Source organism: Ambystoma mexicanum (genome assembly GCF_040938575.1).
Source record: "Ambystoma mexicanum isolate Mex_15411 chromosome 12 unlocalized genomic scaffold, UKY_AmexF1_1 Mex_chr12_unloc.1, whole genome shotgun sequence".
NCBI classification, from domain to species: Eukaryota; Metazoa; Chordata; class Amphibia; order Caudata; family Ambystomatidae; genus Ambystoma; species Ambystoma mexicanum.
The window spans coordinates 4049978-4075853 of NW_027182322.1; the positions used below are offsets into that span (position 1 = coordinate 4049978).

The window sequence follows — 25876 nt, forward strand, 5'->3', positions numbered from 1 at the left end:
GATGACTTTCATTTGGATTCTGACTTGATTATTGAGATCTTAAATAAGTGACTGGGGATCAGGTGTCCACTTATTCTCATGGATAACATCACAACCAACCTTTAATTCAAACATGAGCCATGACATCACAGATGGAGTACAGCTTATGATAGAGGTGGAACGTCACATTGTAGCAGCCCAAGTAGCTCGCCGTGATCGTATAGTGGTTAGTACTCTGCGTTGTGGCCGCAGCAACCTCGGTTCGATTCCGAGTCACGGCATTGTGGTGAGGCAATGTCACCGCAGTTGGGCAGATATTTTAGAATTTCCATTAATACATTGGCAATCTCTGTGGAGGACTGAAACAATTCGATATGTCCTGTTACTGTTATGAACCTTTTGTTTCTTTAATGCTCTTTGCACACTTTTTCATCGGGTGACTGTAATGTATTTCAACCAAATCTAATTAAGAGCGCATTATGTGGTGACATTTGCAGTACATGAAACATTATAACACTGCCATTTACGTCAATAACCACTAGCTTGATTAAGACATATGTATTGCAGCGACAGTATTTCCCAGTTACAAATGGGAATAAAAACAACATCCGCGAGGGATTGAACCAACGACATTTAACTGATGTTGCCAATGGAGCGCGTTACAGAGAGCGCGAGGTCCCGCCTTTACAGTCACACGCTGATGATAATACAGATGTTTAAATAAACAGGCATATCTGTGGACTTGTGGTCTTTCTACATTGGGACTCATAGTCTAGTCCTAGGCTATTGTAGGCACTGGCGTATCTTTTAGTGGAATGAGAGGCATTCTGTAGTCGCGTGAAAGGACCTTTCAAGTCAATCTGATCTGAATTGTCCTGTGAAAAAAAGCGTTCTTAGACACAGTGAGGAGTTTTTGGGGATAATGGGAAAATCATTTCCAACTAAATGACAGGAATTTCTTAGTCCAATCATGAGGTGTGCTAGACTTTTTTATACTGTGGCGGAAAGAGAGACAGTATAACAGTCATTATAAATAAAGGGCCAAGGAAGTGACAGTTTATGGAAGGAACAATTTGCACAAAGTTTTAGAATGTGGTCAGGAGGAGGACAATGTGCTTACACATATGAAACATTAGAAGGTAGACATTATGGAAGCACATATATTTCTTTATTTTTATTGTATTTGGGGAGAGGGGGTTAATATAGCACGTCCAATGTGGAAAAGTGCTTTCCATAGCACCTTGCAGGTGGGCGACATCTAGAGCTGTGCAGTAGCCACCCATGCCCCAGACGTCAAAGAGAACAAGAAGTTACACATGTTGGAAGTGAGGGTGAGACATTGAGGAGATATGATCCCCGTATGAAGCCGAGAGAAGGAGGAGGCGTGAACGTGCATCCATGTATGCAGGCGAGAAGGGAAGGAGCATTGGTCATGCATCCCTGCATGAGGGTGAGACAGGGAGGAGATATGATCCCCGTATGAAGCCGAGAGAAGGAGGAGGCGTGAACGTGCATCCATGTATGCGGGCGAGACAGGAAGGAGCATTGGTCATGCATCCCTGCATGAGGGTGAGACAGGGAGGAGATATGATCCCCGTATGAAGCCGAGAGAAGGAGGAGGCGTGAACGTGCATCCATGTATGCAGGCGAGAAGGGAAGGAGCATTGGTCATGCATCTCTGCATAAGGGTGAGACAGGGAGGAGATATGATCCCCGTATGAAGCCGAGAGAAGGAGGAGGCGTGAACGTGCATCCATGTATGCGGGCGAGACAGGAAGGAGCATTGGTCATGCATCCCTGCATGAGGGTGGGACAGGGAGGAGATATGATCCCCGTATGAAGCCGAGAGAAGGAGGAGGCGTGAACGTGCATCCATGTATGCGGGCGAGAAGGGAAGGAGCATTGGTCATGCATCCCTGCATGAGGGTGAGACAGGGAGGAGATATGATCCCTGTATGAAGCCGAGAGAAGGAGGAGGCGTGAACGTGCATCCATGTATGCGGGCGAGACAGGAAGGAGCATTGGTCATGCATCCCTGCATGAGGGTGAGACAGGGAGGAGATATGATCCCCGTATGAAGCCGAGAGAAGGAGGAGGCGTGAACGTGCATCCATGTATGCAGGCGAGACGGGAAGGAGCATTGGTCATGCATCCCTTCCTGAGGGTGAGACAGGGAGGAGATAAAATCCCCGTATGAAGCCGAGAGAACGAGGAGACATGAACGTGCATCCATGTATGCGGGCGAGAAGGGAAGGAGCATTGGTCATGCATCCCTGCATGAGGGTGAGACAGGGAGGAGATAAATTCCCTGTATGAAGCCAAGAGAACGAGGCGGCATGAACATGCATCCTTGTATGCAGGTGTGACATGGAGTCATCATGAACATGCATCCCTTTATAAGGACATAACATGGAGGACGCATGCACATGAATGCCTGAATTTTATGGTGGTGGCCTTCGGGTGATTTGGCACGTGCAATTGGTGAAGAGCACTTCTCCTGCGCAAAAAAATAAATGTACTATTAGCACCCCTGAGGGAGCCTCTGTACTTCCTATACGGAGAAAACTCTGCAATGGAAGGGGACAGGGTCAATAACAGCTGTAAACTCTCACAAGACCATCACTGCTCTCACACTTTCCTGCTCTCAGGCTGGCGGGCCATTATCGGCCCTGGCTGCCACACCATTGCCAGGTTTGTGTAACTATATTATTTCTAATTGGCTCCACTTTGATGACTTTCATTTGGATTCTGACTTGATTATTGAGATCTTAAATAAGTGACTGGGGATCAGGTGTCCACTTATTCTCATGGATAACATCACAACCAACCTTTAATTCAAACATGAGTCATGACATCACAGATGGAGTACAGCTTATGACAGAGGTGGAACGTCACATCGTAGTAGCCCAAGTAGCTTGCCGTGATTGTATAGTGGTTAGTACTCTGCGTTGTGGCCGCAGCAACCTCGGTTCGAAACCGAGTCACGGCATTCCGGTGAGGCAATGTCACGGCAGTTGGGCAGATATTTTAGAATTTCCATTAATACATTGGCAATCTCTGTGGAGGACTGAAACAATTCGATATGTCCTGTTACTGTTATGAACCTTTTGTTTCTTTAATGCTCTTTGCACACTTTTTCATCGGGTGACTGTAATGTATTTCAACCAAATCTAATTAAGAGCGCATTATGTGGTGACATTTGCATTACATGAAACATTATAACACTGCCATTTACGTCAATAACCACTAGCTTGATTAAGACATATGTATTGCAGCGACAGTATTTCCCAGTTACAAATGGGAATAAAAACAACATCCGCGAGGGATTGAACCAACGACATTTAACTGATGTTGCCAATGGAGCGCGTTACAGAGAGCGCGAGGTCCCGCCTTTACAGTCACACGCTGATGATAATACAGATGTTTAAATAAACAGGCATATCTGTGGACTTGTGGTCTTTCTACATTGGGACTCATAGTCTAGTCCTAGGCTATTGTAGGCACTGGCGTATCTTTTAGTGGAATGAGAGGCATTCTGTAGTCGCGTTAAAGGACCTTTCAAGTCAATCTGATCTGTATTGTCCTGTGAAAAAAAGCGTTCTTAGACACAGTGAGGAGTTTTTGGGGATAATGGGAAAATCATTTCCAACTAAATGACAGGAATTTCTTAGTCCAATCATGAGGTGTGCTAGGCTTTTTTATACTGTGGCGGAAAGAGAGAGAGTATAACAGTCATTATAAATAAAGGGCCAAGGAAGTGACAGTTTATGGAAGGAACAATTTGCACATAGTTTTAGAATGTGGTCAGGAGGAGGACAATGTGCTTACACATATGAAACATTAGAAGGTAGACATTATGGAAGCACATATATTTCTTTATTTTTATTGTATTTGGGGAGAGGGGGTTAATATAGCACGTCCAATGTGCAAAAGTGCTTTCCATAGCACCTTGCAGGTGGGCGACATCTAGAGCTGTGCAGTAGCCACCTATGCCCCAGACGTGAAAGAGAACAAGAAGTTACACATGTTGGAAGTGAGGGTGAGACATTGAGGAGATATGATCCCCGTATGAAGCCGAGAGAAGGAGGAGGCGTGAACGTGCATCCATGTATGCAGGCGAGAAGGGAAGGAGCATTGGTCATGCATCCCTGCATGAGGGTGAGACAGGGAGGAGATATCATCCCCGTATGAAGCCGAGAGAAGGAGGAGGCGTGAACGTGCATCCATGTATGCGGGCGAGACAGGAAGGAGCATTGGTCATGCATCCCTGCATGAGGGTGAGACAGGGAGGAGATATGATCCCCGTATGAAGCCGTGAGAAGGAGGAGGCGTGAAGGTGCATCCATGTATGCAGGCGAGAAGGGAAGGAGCATTGGTCATGCATCCCTGCATGAGGGTGAGACAGGGAGGAGATATGATCCCCGTATGAAGCCGAGAGAAGGAGGAGGCGTGAACGTGCATCCATGTATGCGGGCAAGACAGGAAGGAGCATTGGTCATGCATTCCTGCATGAGGGTGAGACAGGGAGGAGATATGATCCCCGTATGAAGCCGAGAGAAGGAGGAGGCGTGAACGTGCATCCATGTATGCGGGCGAGACGGGAAGGAGCATTGGTCATGCATCCCTTCCTGAGGGTGAGACAAGGAGGAGATAAAATCCCTGTATGAAGCCGAGAGAACGAGGAGACATGAACGTGCATCCATGTATGCGGGCGAGAAGGGAAGGAGCATTGGTCATGCATCCCTGCATGAGGGTGAGACAGGGAGGAGATAAAATCCCTGTATGAAGCCAAGAGAACGAGGCGGCATGAACATGCATCCTTGTATGCAGGTGTGACATGGAGTCATCATGAACATGCATCCCTTTATAAGGACATAACATGGAGGACGCATGAACATGAATGCCTGAATTTTTTGGTGGTGGCCTTCGGGTGATTTGGCACGTGCAATTGGTGAAGAGCACTTCTCCTGCGCAAAAAAATAAATGTACTATTAGCACCCCGGAGGGAGCCTCTGCACTTCTTATAGGGAGAAAACTCTGCAATGGAAGGGGACAGGGTCAATAACAGCTGTAAACTCTCACAAGACCATCACTGCTCTCACACTTTCCTGCTCTCAGGCTGGCGGGCCATTATCGGCCTTGGCTGCCGCACCATTGCCAGGTTTGTGTAACTATATTATTTCTAATTGGCTCCACTTTGATGACTTTCATTTGGATTCTGACTTGATTATTGAGATCTTAAATAAGTGACTGGGGATCAGGTGTCCACTTATTCTCATGGATAACATCACAACCAACCTTTAATTCAAACATGAGCCATGACATCACAGATGGAGTACAGCTTATGATAGAGGTGGAACGTCACATTGTAGCAGCCCAAGTAGCTCGCCGTGATCCTATAGTGGTTAGTACTCTGCGTTGTGGCCACAGCAACCTCGGTTCGAATCAGAGTCACGGCATTGCGGTGAGGCAATGTCACTGCAGTTGGGCAGATATTTTAGAATTTCCATTAATACATTGGCAATCTCTGTGGAGGACTGAAACAATTCGATATGTCCTGTTACTGTTATGAACCTTTTGTTTCTTTAATGCTCTTTGCACACTTTTTCATCGGGTGACTGTAATGTATTTCAACCAAATCTAATTAAGAGCGCATTATGTGGTGACATTTGCAGTACATGAAACATTATAACACTGCCATTTACGTCAATAACCACTAGCTTGATTAAGACAAATGTATTGCAGCGACAGTATTTCCCAGTTACAAATGGGAATAAAAACAACATCCGCGAGGGATTGAACCAACGACATTTAACTGATGTTGCCAATGGAGCGCGTTACAGAGAGCGCGAGGTCCCGCCTTTACAGTCACACGCTGATGATAATACAGATGTTTAAATAAACAGGCATATCTGTGGACTTGTGGTCTTTCTACATTGGGACTCATAGTCTAGTCCTAGGCTATTGTAGGCACTGGCGTATCTTTTAGTGGAATGAGAGGCATTCTGTAGTCGCGTGAAAGGACCTTTCAAGTCAATCTGATCTGTATTGTCCTGTGAAAAAAAGCGTTCTTAGACACAGTGAGGAGTTTTTGGGGATAATGGGAAAATCATTTCCAACTAAATGACAGGAATTTCTTAGTCCAATCATGAGGTGTGCTAGGCTTTTTTATACTGTGGCGGAAAGAGAGACAGTATAACAGTCATTATAAATAAAGGGCCAAGGAAGTGACAGTTTATGGAAGGAACAATTTGCACATAGTTTTAGAATGTGGTCAGGAGGAGGACAATGTGCTTACACATATGAAACATTAGAAGGTAGACATTATGGAAGCACATATATTTCTTTATTTTTATTGTATTTGGGGAGAGGGGGTTAATATAGCACGTCCAATGTGGAAAAGTGCTTTCCATAGCACCTTGCAGGTGGGCGACATCTAGAGCTGTGCAGTAGCCACCCATGCCCCAGACGTCAAAGAGAACAAGAAGTTACACATGTTGGAAGTGAGGGTGAGACATTGAGGAGATATGATCCCCGTATGAAGCCGAGAGAAGGAGGAGGCGTGAACGTGCATCCATGTATGCAGGCGAGAAGGGAAGGAGCATTGGTCATGCATCCCTGCATGAGGGTGAGACAGGGAGGAGATATGATCCCCGTATGAAGCCGAGAGAAGGAGGAGGCGTGAACGGGCATCCATGTATGCGGGCGAGACAGGAAGGAGCATTGGTCATGCATCCCTGCATGAGGGTGAGACAGGGAGGAGATATGATCCCCGTATGAAGCCGAGAGAAGGAGGAGGCGTGAACGTGCATCCATGTATGCAGGCGAGAAGGGAAGGAGCATTGGTCATGCATCCCTGCATAAGGGTGAGACAGGGAGGAGATATGATCCCCGTATGAAGCCGAGAGAAGGAGGAGGCGTGAACGTGCATCCATGTATGCGGGCGAGACAGGAAGGAGCATTGGTCATGCATCCCTGCATGAGGGTGGGACAGGGAGGAGATATGATCCCCGTATGAAGCCGAGAGAAGGAGGAGGCGTGAACGTGCATCCATGTATGCGGGCGAGAAGGGAAGGAGCATTGGTCATGCATCCCTGCATGAGGGTGAGACAGGGAGGAGATATGATCCTTGTATGAAGCCGAGAGAAGGAGGAGGCGTGAACGTGCATCCATGTATGCGGGCGAGACAGGAAGGAGCATTGGTCATGCATCCCTGCATGAGGGTGAGACAGGGAGGAGATATGATCCCCGTATGAAGCCGTGAGAAGGAGGAGGCGTGAACGTGAATCCATGTATGCAGGCGAGACGGGAAGGAGCATTGGTCATGCATCCCTTCCTGAGGGTGAGACAGGGAGGAGATAAAATCCCCGTATGAAGCCGAGAGAACGAGGAGACATGAACGTGCATCCATGTATGCGGGCGAGAAGGGAAGGAGCATTGGTCATGCATCCCTGCATGAGGGTGAGACAGGGAGGAGATAAATTCCCTGTATGAAGCCAAGAGAACGAGGCGGCATGAACATGCATCCTTGTATGCAGGTGTGACATGGAGTCATCATGAACATGCATCCCTTTATAAGGACATAACATGGAGGACGCATGCACATGAATGCCTGAATTTTATGGTGGTGGCCTTCGGGTGATTTGGCACGTGCAATTGGTGAAGAGCACTTCTCCTGCGCAAAAAAATAAATGTACTATTAGCACCCCTGAGGGAGCCTCTGTACTTCCTATAGGGAGAAAACTCTGCAATGGAAGGGGACAGGGTCAATAATAGCTGTAAACTCTCACAAGACCATCACTGCTCTCAGACTTTCCTGCTCTCAGGCTGGCGGGCCATTATCGGCCCTGGCTGCCACACTATTGCCAGGTTTGTGTAACTATATTATTTCTAATTGGCTCCACTTTGATGACTTTCATTTGGATTCTGACTTGATTATTGAGATCTTAAATAAGTGACTGGGGATCAGGTGTCCACTTATTCTCATGGATAACATCACAACCAACCTTTAATTCAAACATGAGTCATGACATCACAGATGGAGTACAGCTTATGACAGAGGTGGAACGACACATCGTAGTAGCCCAAGTAGCTCGCTGTGATCGTATAGTGGTTAGTACTCTGCGTTGTGGCCGCAGCAACCTCGGTTCGAATCCGAGTCACGGCATTGCGGTGAGGCAATGTCACGGCAGTTGGGCAGATATTTTAGAATTTCCATTAATACATTGGCAATCTCTGTGGAGGACTGAAACAATTCGATATGTCCTGTTACTGTTATGAACCTTTTGTTTCTTTAATGCTCTTTGCACACTTTTTCATCGGGTGACTGTAATGTATTTCAACCAAATCTAATTAAGAGCGCATTATGTGGTGACATTTGCATTACATGAAACATTATAACACTGCCATTTACGTCAATAACCACTAGCTTGATTAAGACATATGTATTGCAGCGACAGTATTTCCCAGTTACAAATGGGAATAAAAACAACATCCGCGAGGGATTGAACCAACGACATTTAACTGATGTTGCCAATGGAGCGCGTTACAGAGAGCGCGAGGTCCCGCCTTTACAGTCACACGCTGATGATAATACAGATGTTTAAATAAACAGGCATATCTGTGGACTTGTGGTCTTTCTACATTGGGACTCATAGTATAGTCCTAGGCTATTGTAGGCACAGGCGTATCTTTTAGTGGAATGAGAGGCATTCTGTAGTCGCGTGAAAGGACCTTTCAAGTCAATCTGATCTGTATTGTCCTGTGAAAAAAAGCGTTCTTAGACACAGTGAGGAGTTTTTGGGGATAATGGGAAAATCATTTCCAACTAAATGACAGGAATTTCTTAGTCCAATCATGAGGTGTGCTAGGCTTTTTTATACTGTGGCGGAAAGAGAGAGAGTATAACAGTCATTATAAATAAAGGGCCAAGGAAGTGACAGTTTATGGAAGGAACAATTTGCACATAGTTTTAGAATGTGGTCAGGAGGAGGACAATGTGCTTACACATATGAAACATTAGAAGGTAGACATTATGGAAGCACATATATTTCTTTATTTTTATTGTATTTGGGGAGAGGGGGTTAATATAGCATGTCCAATGTGCAAAAGTGCTTTCCATAGCACCTTGCAGGTGGGCGACATCTAGAGCTGTGCAGTAGCCACCTATGCCCCAGACGTGAAAGAGAACAAGAAGTTACACATGTTGGAAGTGAGGGTGAGACATTGAGGAGATATGATCCCCGTATGAAGCCGAGAGAAGGAGGAGGCGTGAACGTGCATCCATGTATGCAGGCGAGAAGGGAAGGAGCATTGGTCATGCATCCCTGCATGAGGGTGAGACAGGGAGGAGATATCATCCCCGTATGAAGCCGAGAGAAGGAGGAGGCGTGAACGTGCATCCATGTATGCGGGCGAGACAGGAAGGAGCATTGGTCATGCATCCCTGCATGAGGGTGAGACAGGGAGGAGATATGATCCCCGTATGAAGCCGTGAGAAGGAGGAGGTGTGAAGGTGCATCCATGTATGCAGGCGAGAAGGGAAGGAGCATTGGTCATGCATCCCTGCATGAGGGTGAGACAGGGAGGAGATATGATCCCCGTATGAAGCCGAGAGAAGGAGGAGGCGTGAACGTGCATCCATGTATGCGGGCGAGACAGGAAGGAGCATTGGTCATGCATCCCTGCATGAGGGTGAGACAGGGAGGAGATATGATCCCCGTATGAAGCCGAGAGAAGGAGGAGGCGTGAACGTGCATCCATGTATGCGGGCGAGACGGGAAGGAGCATTGGTCATGCATCCCTTCCTGAGGGTGAGACAGGGAGGAGATAAAATCCCTGTATGAAGCCGAGAGAACGAGGAGACATGAACGTGCATCCATGTATGCGGGCGAGAAGGGAAGGAGCATTGGTCATGCATCCCTGCATGAGGGTGAGACAGGGAGGAGATAAAATCCCTGTATGAAGCCAAGAGAACGAGGCGGCATGAACATGCATCCTTGTATGCAGGTGTGACATGGGGTCATCATGAACATGCATCCCTTTATAAGGACATAACATGGAGGACGCATGAACATGAATGCCTGAATTTTTTGGTGGTGGCCTTCGGGTGATTTGGCACGTGCAATTGGTGAAGAGCACTTCTCCTGCGCAAAAAATAAATGTACTATTAGCACCCTTGAGGGAGCCTCTGCACTTCTTATAGGGAGAAAACTCTGCAATGGAAGGGGACAGGGTCAATAACAGCTGTAAACTCTCACAAGACCATCACTGCTCTCACACTTTCCTGCTCTCAGGCTGGCGGGCCATTATCGGCCCTGGCTGCCGCACCATTGCCAGGTTTGTGTAACTATATTATTTCTAATTGGCTCCACTTTGATGACTTTCATTTGGATTCTGACTTGATTATTGAGATCTTAAATAAGTGACTGGGGATCAGGTGTCCACTTATTCTCATGGATAACATCACAACCAACCTTTAATTCAAACATGAGTCATGACATCACAGATGGAGTACAGCTTATGATAAAGGTGGAACGTCACATTGTAGTAGCCCAAGTAGCTCGCCGTGATCGTATAGTGGTTAGTACTCTGCGTTGTGGCCGCAGCAACCTCGGTTCGATTCCGAGTCACGGCATTGTGGTGAGGCAATGTCACTGCAGTTGGGCAGATATTTTAGAATTTCCATTAATACATTGGCAATCTCTGTGGAGGACTGAAACAATTCGATATGTCCTGTTACTGTTATGAACCTTTTGTTTCTTTAATGCTCTTTGCACACTTTTTCATCGGGTGACTGTAATGTATTTCAACCAAATCTAATTAAGAGCGCATTATGTGGTGACATTTGCAGTACATGAAACATTATAACACTGCCATTTACGTCAATAACCACTAGCTTGATTAAGACATATGTATTGCAGCGACAGTATTTCCCAGTTACAAATGGGAATAAAAACAACATCCGCGAGGGATTGAACCAACGACATTTAACTGATGTTGCCAATGGAGCGCGTTACAGAGAGCGCGAGGTCCCGTCTTTACAGTCACACGCTGATGATAATACAGATGTTTAAATAAACAGGCATATCTGTGGACTTGTGGTCTTTCTACATTGGGACTCATAGTCTAGTCCTAGGCTATTGTAGGCACTGGCGTATCTTTTAGTGGAATGAGAGGCATTCTGTAGTCGCGTGAAAGGACCTTTCAAGTCAATCTGATCTGTATTGTCCTGTGAAAAAAAGCGTTCTTAGACACAGTGAGGAGTTTTTGGGGATAATGGGAAAATCATTTCCAACTAAATGACAGGAATTTCTTAGTCCAATCATGAGGTGTGCTAGGCTTTTTTATACTGTGGCGGAAAGAGAGACAGTATAACAGTCATTATAAATAAAGGGCCAAGGAAGTGACAGTTTATGGAAGGAACAATTTGCACATAGTTTTAGAATGTGGTCAGGAGGAGGACAATGTGCTTACACATATGAAACATTAGAAGGTAGACATTATGGAAGCACATATATTTCTTTATTTTTATTGTATTTGGGGAGAGGGGGTTAATATAGCACGTCCAATGTGGAAAAGTGCTTTCCATAGCACCTTGCAGGTGGGCGACATCTAGAGCTGTGCAGTAGCCACCCATGCCCCAGACGTCAAAGAGAACAAGAAGTTACACATGTTGGAAGTGAGGGTGAGACATTGAGGAGATATGATCCCCGTATGAAGCCGAGAGAAGGAGGAGGCGTGAACGTGCATCCATGTATGCAGGCGAGAAGGGAAGGAGCATTGGTCATGCATCCCTGCATGAGGGTGAGACAGGGAGGAGATATGATCCCCGTATGAAGCCGAGAGAAGGAGGAGGCATGAACGTGCATCCATGTATGCGGGCGAGACAGGAAGGAGCATTGGTCATGCATCCCTGCATGAGGGTGAGACAGGGAGGAGATATGATCCCCGTATGAAGCCGAGAGAAGGAGGAGGCGTGAACGTGCATCCATGTATGCAGGCGAGAAGGGAAGGAGCATTGGTCATGCATCCCTGCATAAGGGTGAGACAGGGAGGAGATATGATCCCCGTATGAAGCCGAGAGAAGGAGGAGGCGTGAACGTGCATCCATGTATGCGGGCGAGACAGGAAGGAGCATTGGTCATGCATCCCTGCATGAGGGTGGGACAGGGAGGAGATATGATCCCCGTATGAAGCCGAGAGAAGGAGGAGGCGTGAACGTGCATCCATGTATGCGGGCGAGAAGGGAAGGAGCATTGGTCATGCATCCCTGCATGAGGGTGAGACAGGGAGGAGATATGATCCCTGTATGAAGCCGAGAGAAGGAGGAGGCGTGAACGTGCATCCATGTATGCGGGCGAGACAGGAAGGAGCATTGGTCATGCATCCCTGCATGAGGGTGAGACAGGGAGGAGATATGATCCCCGTATGAAGCCGAGAGAAGGAGGAGGCGTGAACGTGCATCCATGTATGCAGGCGAGACGGGAAGGAGCATTGGTCATGCATCCCTTCCTGAGGGTGAGACAGGGAGGAGATAAAATCCCCGTATGAAGCCGAGAGAACGAGGAGACATGAACGTGCATCCATGTATGCGGGCGAGAAGGGAAGGAGCATTGGTCATGCATCCCTGCATGAGGGTGAGACAGGGAGGAGATAAATTCCCTGTATGAAGCCAAGAGAACGAGGCGGCATGAACATGCATCCTTGTATGCAGGTGTGACATGGAGTCATCATGAACATGCATCCCTTTATAAGGACATAACATGGAGGACGCATGCACATGAATGCCTGAATTTTATGGTGGTGGCCTTCGGGTGATTTGGCATGTGCAATTGGTGAAGAGCACTTCTCCTGCGCAAAAAAATAAATGTACTATTAGCACCCCTGAGGGAGCCTCTGTACATCCTATAGGGAGAAAACTCTGCAATGGAAGGGGACAGGGTCAATAACAGCTGTAAACTCTCACAAGACCATCACTGCTCTCACACTTTCCTGCTCTCAGGCTGGCGGGCCATTATCGGCCCTGGCTGCCACACCATTGCCAGGTTTGTGTAACTATATTATTTCTAATTGGCTCCACTTTGATGACTTTCATTTGGATTCTGACTTGATTATTGAGATCTTAAATAAGTGACTGGGGATCAGGTGTCCACTTATTCTCATGGATAACATCACAACCAACCTTTAATTCAAACATGAGTCATGACATCACAGATGGAGTACAGCTTATGACAGAGGTGGAACGTCTCATCGTAGTAGCCCAAGTAGCTCGCCATGATCGTATAGTGGTTAGTACTCTGCGTTGTGGCCGCAGCAACCTCGGTTCGAATCCAAGTCACGGTATTCCGGTGAGGCAATGTCACGGCAGTTGGGCAGATATTTTAGAATTTCCATTAATACATTGGCAATCTCTGTGGAGGACTGAAACAATTCGATATGTCCTGTTACTGTTATGAACCTTTTGTTTCTTTAATGCTCTTTGCACACTTTTTCATCGGGTGACTGTAATGTATTTCAACCAAATCTAATTAAGAGCGCATTATGTGGTGACATTTGCATTACATGAAACATTATAACACTGCCATTTACGTCAATAACCACTAGCTTGATTAAGACATATGTATTGCAGCGACAGTATTTCCCAGTTACAAATGGGAATAAAAACAACATCCGCGAGGGATTGAACCAACGACATTTAACTGATGTTGCCAATGGAGCGCGTTACAGAGAGCGCGAGGTCCCGCCTTTACAGTCACACGCTGAAGATAATACAGATGTTTAAATAAACAGGCATATCTGTGGACTTTTGGTCTTTCTACATTGGGACTCATAGTCTAGTCCTAGGCTATTGTAGGCACTGGCGTATCTTTTAGTGGAATGAGAGGCATTCTGTAGTCGCGTGAAAGGACCTTTCAAGTCAATCTGATCTGTATTGTCCTGTGAAAAAAAGCGTTCTTAGACACAGTGAGGAGTTTTTGGGGATAATGGGAAAATCATTTCCAACTAAATGACAGGAATTTCTTAGTCCAATCATGAGGTGTGCTAGGCTTTTTTATACTGTGGCGGAAAGAGAGAGAGTATAACAGTCATTATAAATAAAGGGCCAAGGAAGTGACAGTTTATGGAAGGAACAATTTGCACATAGTTTTAGAATGTGGTCAGGAGGAGGACAATGTGCTTACACATATGAAACATTAGAAGGTAGACATTATGGAAGCACATATATTTCTTTATTTTTATTGTATTTGGGGAGAGGGGGTTAATATAGCACGTCCAATGTGGAAAAGTGCTTTCCATAGCACCTTGCAGGTGGGCGACATCTAGAGCTGTGCAGTAGCCACCCATGCCCCAGACGTCAAAGAGAACAAGAAGTTACACATGTTGGAAGTGAGGGTGAGACATTGAGGAGATATGATCCCCGTATGAAGCCGAGAGAAGGAGGAGGCGTGAACGTGCATCCATGTATGCAGGCGAGAAGGGAAGGAGCATTGGTCATGCATCCCTGCATGAGGGTGAGACAGGGAGGAGATATGATCCCCGTATGAAGCCGAGAGAAGGAGGAGGCGTGAACATGCATCCATGTATGCGGGCGAGACAGGAAGGAGCATTGGTCATGCATCCCTGCATGAGGGTGAGACAGGGAGGAGATATGATCCCCGTATGAAGCCGAGAGAAGGAGGAGGCGTGAACGTGCATCCATGTATGCAGGCGAGAACGGAAGGAGCATTGGTCATGCATCCCTGCATGAGGGTGAGACAGGGAGGAGATATGATCCCCGTATGAAGCCGAGAGAAGGAGGAGGCGTGAACGTGCATCCATGTATGCGGGCGAGACAGGAAGGAGCATTGGTCATGCATCCCTGCATGAGGGTGAGACAGGGAGGAGATATGATCCCCGTATGAAGCCGAGAGAAGGAGGAGGCGTGAACGTGCATCCATGTATGCGGGCGAGACGGGAAGGAGCATTGGTCATGCATCCCTTCCTGAGGGTGAGACAGGGAGGAGATAAAATCCCCGTATGAAGCCGAGAGAACGAGGAGACATGAACGTGCATCCATGTATGCGGGCGAGAAGGGAAGGAGCATTGGTCATGCATCCCTGCATGAGGGTGAGACAGGGAGGAGATAAAATCCCTGTATGAAGCCAAGAGAACGAGGCGGCATGAACATGCACCCTTGTATGCAGGTGTGACATGGAGTCATCATGAACATGCATCCCTTTATAAGGACATAACATGGAGGACGCATGAACATGAATGCCTGAATTTTTTGGTGGTGTCCTTCGGGTGATTTGGCACGTGCAATTGGTGAAGAGCACTTCTCCTGCGCAAAAAAATAAATGTACTATTAGCACCCCGGAGGGAGCCTCTGCACTTCTTATAGGGAGAAAACTCTGCAATGGAAGGGGACAGGGTCAATAACAGCTGTAAACTCTCACAAGACCATCACTGCTCTCACACTTTCCTGCTCTCAGGCTGGCGGGCCATTATCGGCCCTGGCTGCCGCACCATTGCCAGGTTTGTGTAACTATATTATTTCTAATTGGCTCCACTTTGATGACTTTCATTTGGATTCTGACTTGATTATTGAGATCTTAAATAAGTGACTGGGGATCAGGTGTCCACTTATTCTCATGGATAACATCACAACCAACCTTTAATTCAAACATGAGCCATGACATCACAGATGGAGTACAGCTTATGATAGAGGTGGAACGTCACATTGTAGCAGCCCAAGTAGCTCGCCGTGATTGTATAGTGGTTAGTACTCTGCGTTGTGGCCGCAGCGACCTCGGTTCGCGGCATTGCGGTGAGGCAATGTCACAGCAGTTGGGCAGATATTTTAGAATTTCCATTAATACATTGGCAATCTCTGTAGAGGACTGAAACAATTCGATATGTCCTGTTACTGTTATGAACCTTTTGTTTCTTTAATGCTCTTTGCACACTTTTTCATCGGGTGACTGTAATGTATTTCAACCAAATCTAATTAAGAGTGCATTATGTGGTGACATTTGCATTACATGAAACATTATAACACTGCCATTTACGTCAATAACCACTAGCTTGATTAAGACATATGTATTGCAGCGACAGTATTTCCCAGTTACAAATGGGAATAAAAACAACATCCGCGAGGGATTGAACCAACGACATTTAACTGATGTTGCCAATGGAGCGCGTTACAGAGAGCGCGAGGTCCCGCCTTTACAGTCACACGCTGATGATAATACAGATGTTTAAATAAACAGGCATATCTGTGGACTTGTGGTCTTTCTACATTGGGACTCATAGTCTAGTCCTAGGCTATTGTAGGCACTGGCGTATCTTTTAGTGGAATGAGAGGCATTCTGTAGTCGCGTGAAAGGACCTTTCAAGTCAATCTGATCTGTATTGTCCTGTGAAAAAGAGCGTTCTTAGACACAGTGAGGAGTTTTTGGGGATAATGGGAAAATCATTTCCAACTAAATGACAGGAATTTCTTAGTCCAATCATGAGGTGTGCTAGGCTTTTTTATACTGTGGCGGAAAGAGAGACAGTATAACAGTCATTATAAATAAAGGGCCAAGGAAGTGACAGTTTATGGAAGGAACAATTTGCACATAGTTTTAGAATGTGGTCAGGAGGAGGACAATGTGCTTACACATATGAAACATTAGAAGGTAGACATTATGGAAGCACATATATTTCTTTATTTTTATTGTATTTGGGGAGAGGGGGTTAATATAGCACGTCCAATGTGGAAAAGTGCTTTCCATAGCACCTTGCAGGTGGGCGACATCTAGAGCTGTGCAGTAGCCACCCATGCCCCAGACGTCAAAGAGAACAAGAAGTTACACATGTTGGAAGTGAGGGTGAGACATTGAGGAGATATGATCCCCGTATGAAGCCGAGAGAAGGAGGAGGCGTGAACGTGCATCCATGTATGCAGGCAAGAAGGGAAGGAGCATTGGTCATGCATCCCTGCATGAGGGTGAGACAGGGAGGAGATATGATCCCCGTATGAAGCCGAGAGAAGGAGGAGGCGTGAACATGCATCCATGTATGCGGGCGAGACAGGAAGGAGCATTGGTCATGCATCCCTGCATGAGGGTGAGACAGGGAGGAGATATGATCCCCGTATGAAGCCGAGAGAAGGAGGAGGCGTGAACGTGCATCCATGTATGCGGGCGAGACAGGAAGGAGCATTGGTCATGCATCCCTGCATGAGGGTGAGACAGGGAGGAGATATGATCCCCGTATGAAGCCGGGAAAAGGAGGAGGCGTGAACGTGCATCCATGTATGCGGGCGAGACGGGAAGGAGCATTGGTCATGCATCCCTTCCTGAGGGTGAGACAGGGAGGAGATAAAATCCCTGTATGAAGCCGAGAGAACGAGGAGACATGAACGTGCATCCATGTATGCGGGCGAGAAGGGAAGTAGCATTGGTCATGCATCCCTGCATGAGGGTGAGACAGGGAGGAGATAAAATCCCTGTATGAAGCCAAGAGAACGAGGCGGCATGAACATGCATCCTTGTATGCAGGTGTGACATGGAGTCATCATGAACATGCATCCCTTTATAAGGACATAACATGGAGGACGCATGAACATGAATGCCTGAATTTTATGGTGGTGGCCTTCGGGTGATTTGGCACGTGCAATTGGTGAAGAGCACTTCTCCTGCGCAAAAAAATAAATGTACTATTAGCACCCCGGAGGGAGCCTCTGCACTTCTTATAGGGAGAAAACTCTGCAATGGAAGGGGACAGGGTCAATAACAGCTGTAAACTCTCACAAGACCATCACTGCTCTCACACTTTCCTGCTCTCAGGCTGGCGGGCCATTATCGGCCCTGGCTGCCGCACCATTGCCAGGTTTGTGTAACTATATTATTTCTAATTGGCTCCACTTTGATGACTTTCATTTGGATTCTGACTTGATTATTGAGATCTTAAATAAGTGACTGGGGATCAGGTGTCCACTTATTCTCATGGATAACATCACAACCAACCTTTAATTCAACATGAGTCATGACATCACAGATGGAGTACAGCTTATGATAGAGGTGGAACGTCATATTGTAGCAGCCCAAGTAGCTCACTGTGATCATATAGTGGTTAGTACTCTGCGTTGTGGCCGCAGCAACCTCGGTTCGAATCCGAGTCACGGCATTGCAGTGAGGTAATGTCACGGCAGTTGGGCAGATATTTTAGAATTTCCATTAATGCATTGGCAATCTCTCTGGAGGACTGAAACAATTCGATATGTCCTGTTACTGTTATGAACCTTTTGTTTCTTTAATGCTCTTTGCACACTTTTTCATCGGGTGACTGTAATGTATTTCAACCAAATCTAATTAAGAGCGCATTATGTGGTGACATTTGCAGTACATGAAACATTATAACACTGCCATTTACGTCAATAACCACTAGCTTGATTAAGACATATGTATTGCAGCGACAGTATTTCCCAGTTACAAATGGGAATAAAAACAACATCCGCGAGGGATTGAACCAACGACATTTAACTGATGTTGCCAATGGATCGCGTTACAGAGAGCGCGATGTCCCGCCTTTACAGTCACACGCTGATGATAATACAGATGTTTAAATAAACAGGCATATCTGTGGACTTGTGGTCTTTCTACATTGGGACTCATAGTCTAGTTCTAGGCTATTGTAGGCACTGGCGTATCTTTTAGTGGAATGAGAGGCATTCTGTAGTCGCGTGAAAGGACCTTTCAAGTCAATCTGATCTGTATTGTCCTGTGAAAAAAAGCGTTCTTAGACACAGTGAGGAGTTTTTGGGGATAATGGGAAAATCATTTCCAACTAAATGACAGGAATTTCTTAGTCCAATCATGAGGTGTGCTAGGCTTTTTTATACTGTGGCGGAAAGAGAGAGAGTATAACAGTCATTATAAATAAAGGGCCAAGGAAGTGACAGTTTATGGAAGGAACAATTTGCACATAGTTTTAGAATGTGGTCAGGAGGAGGACAATGTGCTTACACATATGAAACATTAGAAGGTAGACATTATGGAAGCACATATATTTCTTTATTTTTATTGTATTTGGGGAGAGGGGGTTAATATAGCACGTCCAATGTGGAAAAGTGCTTTCCATAGCACCTTGCAGGGGGGCGACATCTAGAGCTGTGCAGTAGCCACCCATGCCCCAGACGTCAAAGAGAACAAGAAGTTACACATGTTGGAAGTGAGGGTGAGACATTGAGGAGATATGATCCCCGTATGAAGCCGAGAGAAGGAGGAGGCGTGAACGTGCATCCATGTATGCAGGCGAGAAGGGAAGGAGCATTGGTCATGCATCCCTGCATGAGGGTGAGACAGGGAGGAGATATGATCCCCGTATGAAGCCGAGAGAAGGAGGAGACGTGAACATGCATCCATGTATGCGGGCGAGACAGGAAGGAGCATTGGTCATGCATCCCTGCATGAGGGTGAGACAGGGAGGAGATATGATCCCCGTATGAAGCCGAGAGAAGGAGGAGGCGTGAACGTGCATCCATGTATGCAGGCGAGAAGGGAAGGAGCATTGGTCATGCATCCCTGCATGAGGGTGAGACAGGGAGGAGATATGATCCCCGTATGAAGCCGAGAGAAGGAGGAGGCGTGAACGTGCATCCATGTATGCCGGCGAGACAGGAAGGAGCATTGGTCATGCATCCCTGCATGAGGGTGAGACAGGGAGGAGATATGATCCCCGTATGAAGCCGAGAGAAGGAGGAGGCGGGAACGTGCATCCATGTATGCGGGCGAGACGGGAAGGAGCATTGGTCATGCATCCCTTCCTGAGGGTGAGACAGGGAGGAGATAAAATCCCCGTATGAAGCCGAGAGAACGAGGAGACATGAACGTGCATCCATGTATGCGGGCGAGAAGGGAAGGAGCATTGGTCATGCATCCCTGCATGAGGGTGAGACAGGGAGGAGATAAAATCCCTGTATGAAGCCAAGAGAACGAGGCGGCATGAACATGCATCCTTGTATGCAGGTGTGACATGGAGTCATCATGAACATGCATCCCTTTATAAGGACATAACATGGAGGACGCATGAACATGAATGCCTGAATTTTATGGTGCTGGCCTTCGGGTGATTTGGCACGTGCAATTGGTGAAGAGCACTTCTCCTGCGCAAAAAAATAAATGTACTATTAGCACCCCGGAGGGAGCCTCTGCACTTCTTATAGGGAGAAAACTCTGCAATGGAAGGGGACAGGGTCAATAACAGCTGTAAACTCTCACAAGACCATCACTGCTCTCACACTTTCCTGCTCTCAGGCTGGCGGGCCATTATCGGCCCTGGCTGACGCACCATTGCCAGGTTTGGGTAACTATATTATTTCTAATTGGCTCCACTTTGATGACTTTCATTTGGATTCTGACTTGATTATTGAGATCTTTAATAAGTGACTGGGGATCAGGTGTCCACTTATTCTCATGGATAACATCACAACCAACCTTTAATTCAAACATGAGTCATGACATCACAGATGGAGAACAGCTTATTATAGAGGTGGAACGTCACATTGTAGCAGCCCAAGTAGCTCGCCGTGATCGTATATTGGTTAATACTCTGCGTTGTGGCCACGGCATTGCGGTGAGGCAATGTCACAGCAGTTGGGCAGATATTTTAGAATTTCCATTAATACATTGGCAATCTCCGTGGAGGACTGAAACAATTCGATATGTCCTGTTACTGTTATGAACCTTTTGTTTCTTTAATGCTCTTTGCACACTTTTTCATCGGGTGACTGTAATGTATTTCAACCAAATCTAATTAAGAGCGCATTATGTGGTGACATTTGCAGTACATGAAACATTATAACACTGCCATTTACGTCAATAACCACTAACTTGATTAAGACATATGTATTGCAGCGACAGTATTTCCCAGTTACAAATGGGAATAAAAACAACATCCGCGAGGGATTGAACCAACGACATTTAACTGATGTTGCCAATGGAGCGCGTTACAGAGAGCGCGAGGTCCCGCCTTTACAGTCACACGCTGATGATAATACAGATGTTTAAATAAACAGGCATATCTGTGGACTTGTGGTCTTTCTACATTGGGACTCATAGTCTAGTCCTAGGCTATTGTAGGCACTGGCGTATCTTTTAGTGGAATGAGAGGCATTCTGTAGTCGCGTGAAAGGACCTTTCAAGTCAATCTGATCTGTATTGTCCTGTGAAAAAAAGCGTTCTTAGACACAGTGAGGAGTTTTTGGGGCTAATGGGAAAATCATTTCCAACTAAATGACAGGAATTTCTTAGTCCAATCATGAGGTGTGCTAGGCTTTTTTATACTGTGGCGGAAAGAGAGACAGTATAACAGTCATTATAAATAAAGGGCCAAGGAAGTGACAGTTTATGGAAGGAACAATTTGCACAAAGTTTTAGAATGTGGTCAGGAGGAGGACAATGTGCTTACACATATGAAACATTAGAAGGTAGACATTATGGAAGCACATAAATTTCTTTATTTTTATTGTATTTGGGGAGAGGGGGTTAATATAGCACGTCCAATGTGGAAAAGTGCTTTCCAAAGCACCTTGCAGGTGGGCGACATCTAGAGCTGTGCAGTAGCCACCCATGCCCCAGACGTCAAAGAGAACAGGAAGTTACACATGTTGGAAGTGAGGGTGAGACATTGAGGAGATATGATCCCCGTATGAAGCCGAGAGAAGGAGGAGGCGTGAACGTGCATCCATGTATGCAGGCAAGAAGGGAAGGAGCATTGGTCATGCATCCCTGCATGAGGGTGAGACAGGGAGGAGATATGATCCCTGTATGAAGCCGAGAGAAGGAGGAGGCGTGAACGTGCATCCATGTATGCGGGCGAGACAGGAAGGAGCATTGGTCATGCATCCCTGCATGAGGGTGAGACAGGGAGGAGATATGATCCCCGTATGAAGCCGAGAGAAGGAGGAGGCGTGAACGTGCATCCATGTATGCAGGCGAGAAGGGAAGGAGCATTGGTCATGCATCCCTGCATGAGGGTGAGACAGGGAGGAGATATGATCCCCGTATGAAGCCGAGAGAAGGAGGAGGCGTGAACGTGCATCCATGTATGCGGGCGAGACAGGAAGGAGCATTGGTCATGCATCCCTGCATGAGGGTGAGACAGGGAGGAGATATGATCCCCGTATGAAGCCGAGAGAAGGAGGAGGCGTGAACGTGCATCCATGTATGCAGGCGAGACGGGAAGGAGCATTGGTCATGCATCCCTTCCTGAGGGTGAGACAGGGAGGAGATAAAATCCCTGTATGAAGCCGAGAGAACGAGGAGACATGAACGTGCATCCATGTATGCGGGCGAGAAGGGAAGGAGCATTGGTCATGCATCCCTGCATGAGGGTGAGACAGGGAGTAGATAAAATCCCTGTATGAAGCCAAGAGAACGAGGCGGCATGAACATGCATCCTTGTATGCAGGTGTGACATGGAGTCATCATGAACATGCATCCCTTTATAAGGACATAACATGGAGGACGCATGAACATGAATGCCTGAATTTTATGGTGCTGGCCTTCGGGTGATTTGGCACGTGCAATTGGTGAAGAGCACTTCTCCTGCGCAAAAAAATAAATGTACTATTAGCACCCCGGAGGGAGCCTCTGCACTTCTTATAGGGAGAAAACTCTGCAATGGAAGGGGACAGGGTCAATAACAGCTGTAAACTCTCACAAGACCATCACTGCTCTCACACTTTCCTGCTCTCAGGCTGGCGGGCCATTATCGGCCCTGGCTGACGCACCATTGCCAGGTTTGGGTAACTATATTATTTCTAATTGGCTCCACTTTGATGACTTTCATTTGGATTCTGACTTGATTATTGAGATCTTTAATAAGTGACTGGGGATCAGGTGTCCACTTATTCTCATGGATAACATCACAACCAACCTTTAATTCAAACATGAGTCATGACATCACAGATGGAGAACAGCTTATTATAGAGGTGGAACGTCACATTGTAGCAGCCCAAGTAGCTCGCCGTGATCGTATATTGGTTAATACTCTGCGTTGTGGCCACGGCATTGCGGTGAGGCAATGTCACAGCAGTTGGGCAGATATTTTAGAATTTCCATTAATACATTGGCAATCTCCGTGGAGGACTGAAACAATTCGATATGTCCTGTTACTGTTATGAACCTTTTGTTTCTTTAATGCTCTTTGCACACTTTTTCATCGGGTGACTGTAATGTATTTCAACCAAATCTAATTAAGAGCGCATTATGTGGTGACATTTGCAGTACATGAAACATTATAACACTGCCATTTACGTCAATAACCACTAACTTGATTAAGACATATGTATTGCAGCGACAGTATTTCCCAGTTACAAATGGGAATAAAAACAACATCCGCGAGGGATTGAACCAACGACATTTAACTGATGTTGCCAATGGAGCGCGTTACAGAGAGCGCGAGGTCCCGCCTTTACAGTCACACGCTGATGATAATACAGATGTTTAAATAAACAGGCATATCTGTGGACTTGTGGTCTTTCTACATTGGGACTCATAGTCTAGTCCTAGGCTATTGTAGGCACTGGCGTATCTTTTAGTGGAATGAGAGGCATTCTGTAGTCGCGTGAAAGGACCTTTCAAGTCAATCTGATCTGTATTGTCCTGTGAAAAAAAGCGTTCTTAGACACAGTGAGGAGTTTTTGGGGCTAATGGGAAAATCATTTCCAACTAAATGACAGGAATTTCTTAGTCCAATCATGAGGTGTGCTAGGCTTTTTTATACTGTGGCGGAAAGAGAGACAGTATAACAGTCATTATAAATAAAGGGCCAAGGAAGTGACAGTTTATGGAAGGAACAATTTGCACAAAGTTTTAGAATGTGGTCAGGAGGAGGACAATGTGCTTACACATATGAAACATTAGAAGGTAGACATTATGGAAGCACATAAATTTCTTTATTTTTATTGTATTTGGGGAGAGGGGGTTAATATAGCACGTCCAATGTGGAAAAGTGCTTTCCAAAGCACCTTGCAGGTGGGCGACATCTAGAGCTGTGCAGTAGCCACCCATGCCCCAGACGTCAAAGAGAACAGGAAGTTACACATGTTGGAAGTGAGGGTGAGACATTGAGGAGATATGATCCCCGTATGAAGCCGAGAGAAGGAGGAGGCGTGAACGTGCATCCATGTATGCAGGCAAGAAGGGAAGGAGCATTGGTCATGCATCCCTGCATGAGGGTGAGACAGGGAGGAGATATGATCCCTGTATGAAGCCGAGAGAAGGAGGAGGCGTGAACGTGCATCCATGTATGCGGGCGAGACAGGAAGGAGCATTGGTCATGCATCCCTGCATGAGGGTGAGACAGGGAGGAGATATGATCCCCGTATGAAGCCGAGAGAAGGAGGAGGCGTGAACGTGCATCCATGTATGCAGGCGAGAAGGGAAGGAGCATTGGTCATGCATCCCTGCATGAGGGTGAGACAGGGAGGAGATATGATCCCCGTATGAAGCCGAGAGAAGGAGGAGGCGTGAACGTGCATCCATGTATGCGGGCGAGACAGGAAGGAGCATTGGTCATGCATCCCTGCATGAGGGTGAGACAGGGAGGAGATATGATCCCCGTATGAAGCCGAGAGAAGGAGGAGGCGTGAACGTGCATCCATGTATGCAGGCGAGACGGGAAGGAGCATTGGTCATGCATCCCTTCCTGAGGGTGAGACAGGGAGGAGATAAAATCCCTGTATGAAGCCGAGAGAACGAGGAGACATGAACGTGCATCCATGTATGCGGGCGAGAAGGGAAGGAGCATTGGTCATGCATCCCTGCATGAGGGTGAGACAGGGAGTAGATAAAATCCCTGTATGAAGCCAAGAGAACGAGGCGGCATGAACATGCATCCTTGTATGCAGGTGTGACATGGAGTCATCATGAACATGCATCCCTTTATAAGGACATAACATGGAGGACGCATGAACATGAATGCCTGAATTTTTTGGTGGTGGCCTTCGGGTGATTTGGCACGTGCAATTGGTGAAGAGCACTTCTCCTGCGCAAAAAAATAAATGTACTATTAGCACCCCGGAGGGAGCCTCTGCACTTCTTATAGGGAGAAAACTCTGCAATGGAAGGGGACAGGGTCAATAACAGCTGTAAACTCTCACAAGACCATCACTGCTCTCACACTTTCCTGCTCTCAGGCTGGCGGGCCATTATCGGCCCTGGCTGCCGCACCATTGCCAGGTTTGTGTAACTATATTATTTCTAATTGGCTCCACTTTGATGACTTTCATTTGGATTCTGACTTGATTATTGAGATCTTAAATAAGTGACTGGGGATCAGGTGTCCACTTATTCTCATGGATAACATCACAACCAACCTTTAATTCAAACATGAGTCATGACATCACAGATGGAGTACAGCTTATGATAGAGGTGGAACGTCACATTGTAGCAGCCCAAGTAGCTCGCCGTGATCGTATAGTGGTTAGTACTCTGCGTTGTGGCCGCAGCAACCTCGGTTCGAATCCGAGTCACGGCATTGCGGTGAGGCAATGTCACGGCAGTTGGGCAGATATTTTAGAATTTCCATTAATACATTGGCAATCTCTGTGGAGGACTGAAACAATTCGATATGTCCTGTTACTGTTATGAACCTTTTGTTTCTTTAATGCTCTTTGCACACTTTTTCATCGGGTGACTGTAATGTATTTCAACCAAATCTAATTAAGAGCGCATTATGTGGTGACATTTGCAGTACATGAAACATTATAACACTGCCATTTACGTCAATAACCACTAGCTTGATTAAGACATATGTATTGCAGCGACAGTATTTCCCAGTTACAAATGGGAATAAAAACAACATCCGCGAGGGATTGAACCAACGACATTTAACTGATGTTGCCAATGGAGCGCGTTACAGAGAG

General features: G+C 46.4%; 5 non-coding genes across 5 annotated transcripts; all 5 read left to right on the forward strand.

The window, feature by feature from the left end:
• Window positions 1-188: 188 nt before the first annotated feature.
• On the forward strand, window positions 189-260 carry TRNAH-GUG (transfer RNA histidin (anticodon GUG)). Its single transcript has one exon. It is a non-coding gene; the product is annotated as a tRNA-His (tRNA).
• Window positions 261-2896: 2636 nt separating this feature from the next.
• On the forward strand, window positions 2897-2968 carry TRNAH-GUG (transfer RNA histidin (anticodon GUG)). The gene has a single exon. It is a non-coding gene; the product is annotated as a tRNA-His (tRNA).
• A 5106-nt stretch (window positions 2969-8074) lies between these two features.
• TRNAH-GUG (transfer RNA histidin (anticodon GUG)) lies at window positions 8075-8146 on the forward strand. The gene has a single exon. It is a non-coding gene; the product is annotated as a tRNA-His (tRNA).
• Window positions 8147-10543: 2397 nt separating this feature from the next.
• On the forward strand, window positions 10544-10615 carry TRNAH-GUG (transfer RNA histidin (anticodon GUG)). The gene has a single exon. It is a non-coding gene; the product is annotated as a tRNA-His (tRNA).
• A 14801-nt stretch (window positions 10616-25416) lies between these two features.
• On the forward strand, window positions 25417-25488 carry TRNAH-GUG (transfer RNA histidin (anticodon GUG)). The gene has a single exon. It is a non-coding gene; the product is annotated as a tRNA-His (tRNA).
• The last annotated feature ends 388 nt before the right edge of the window (window positions 25489-25876 follow it).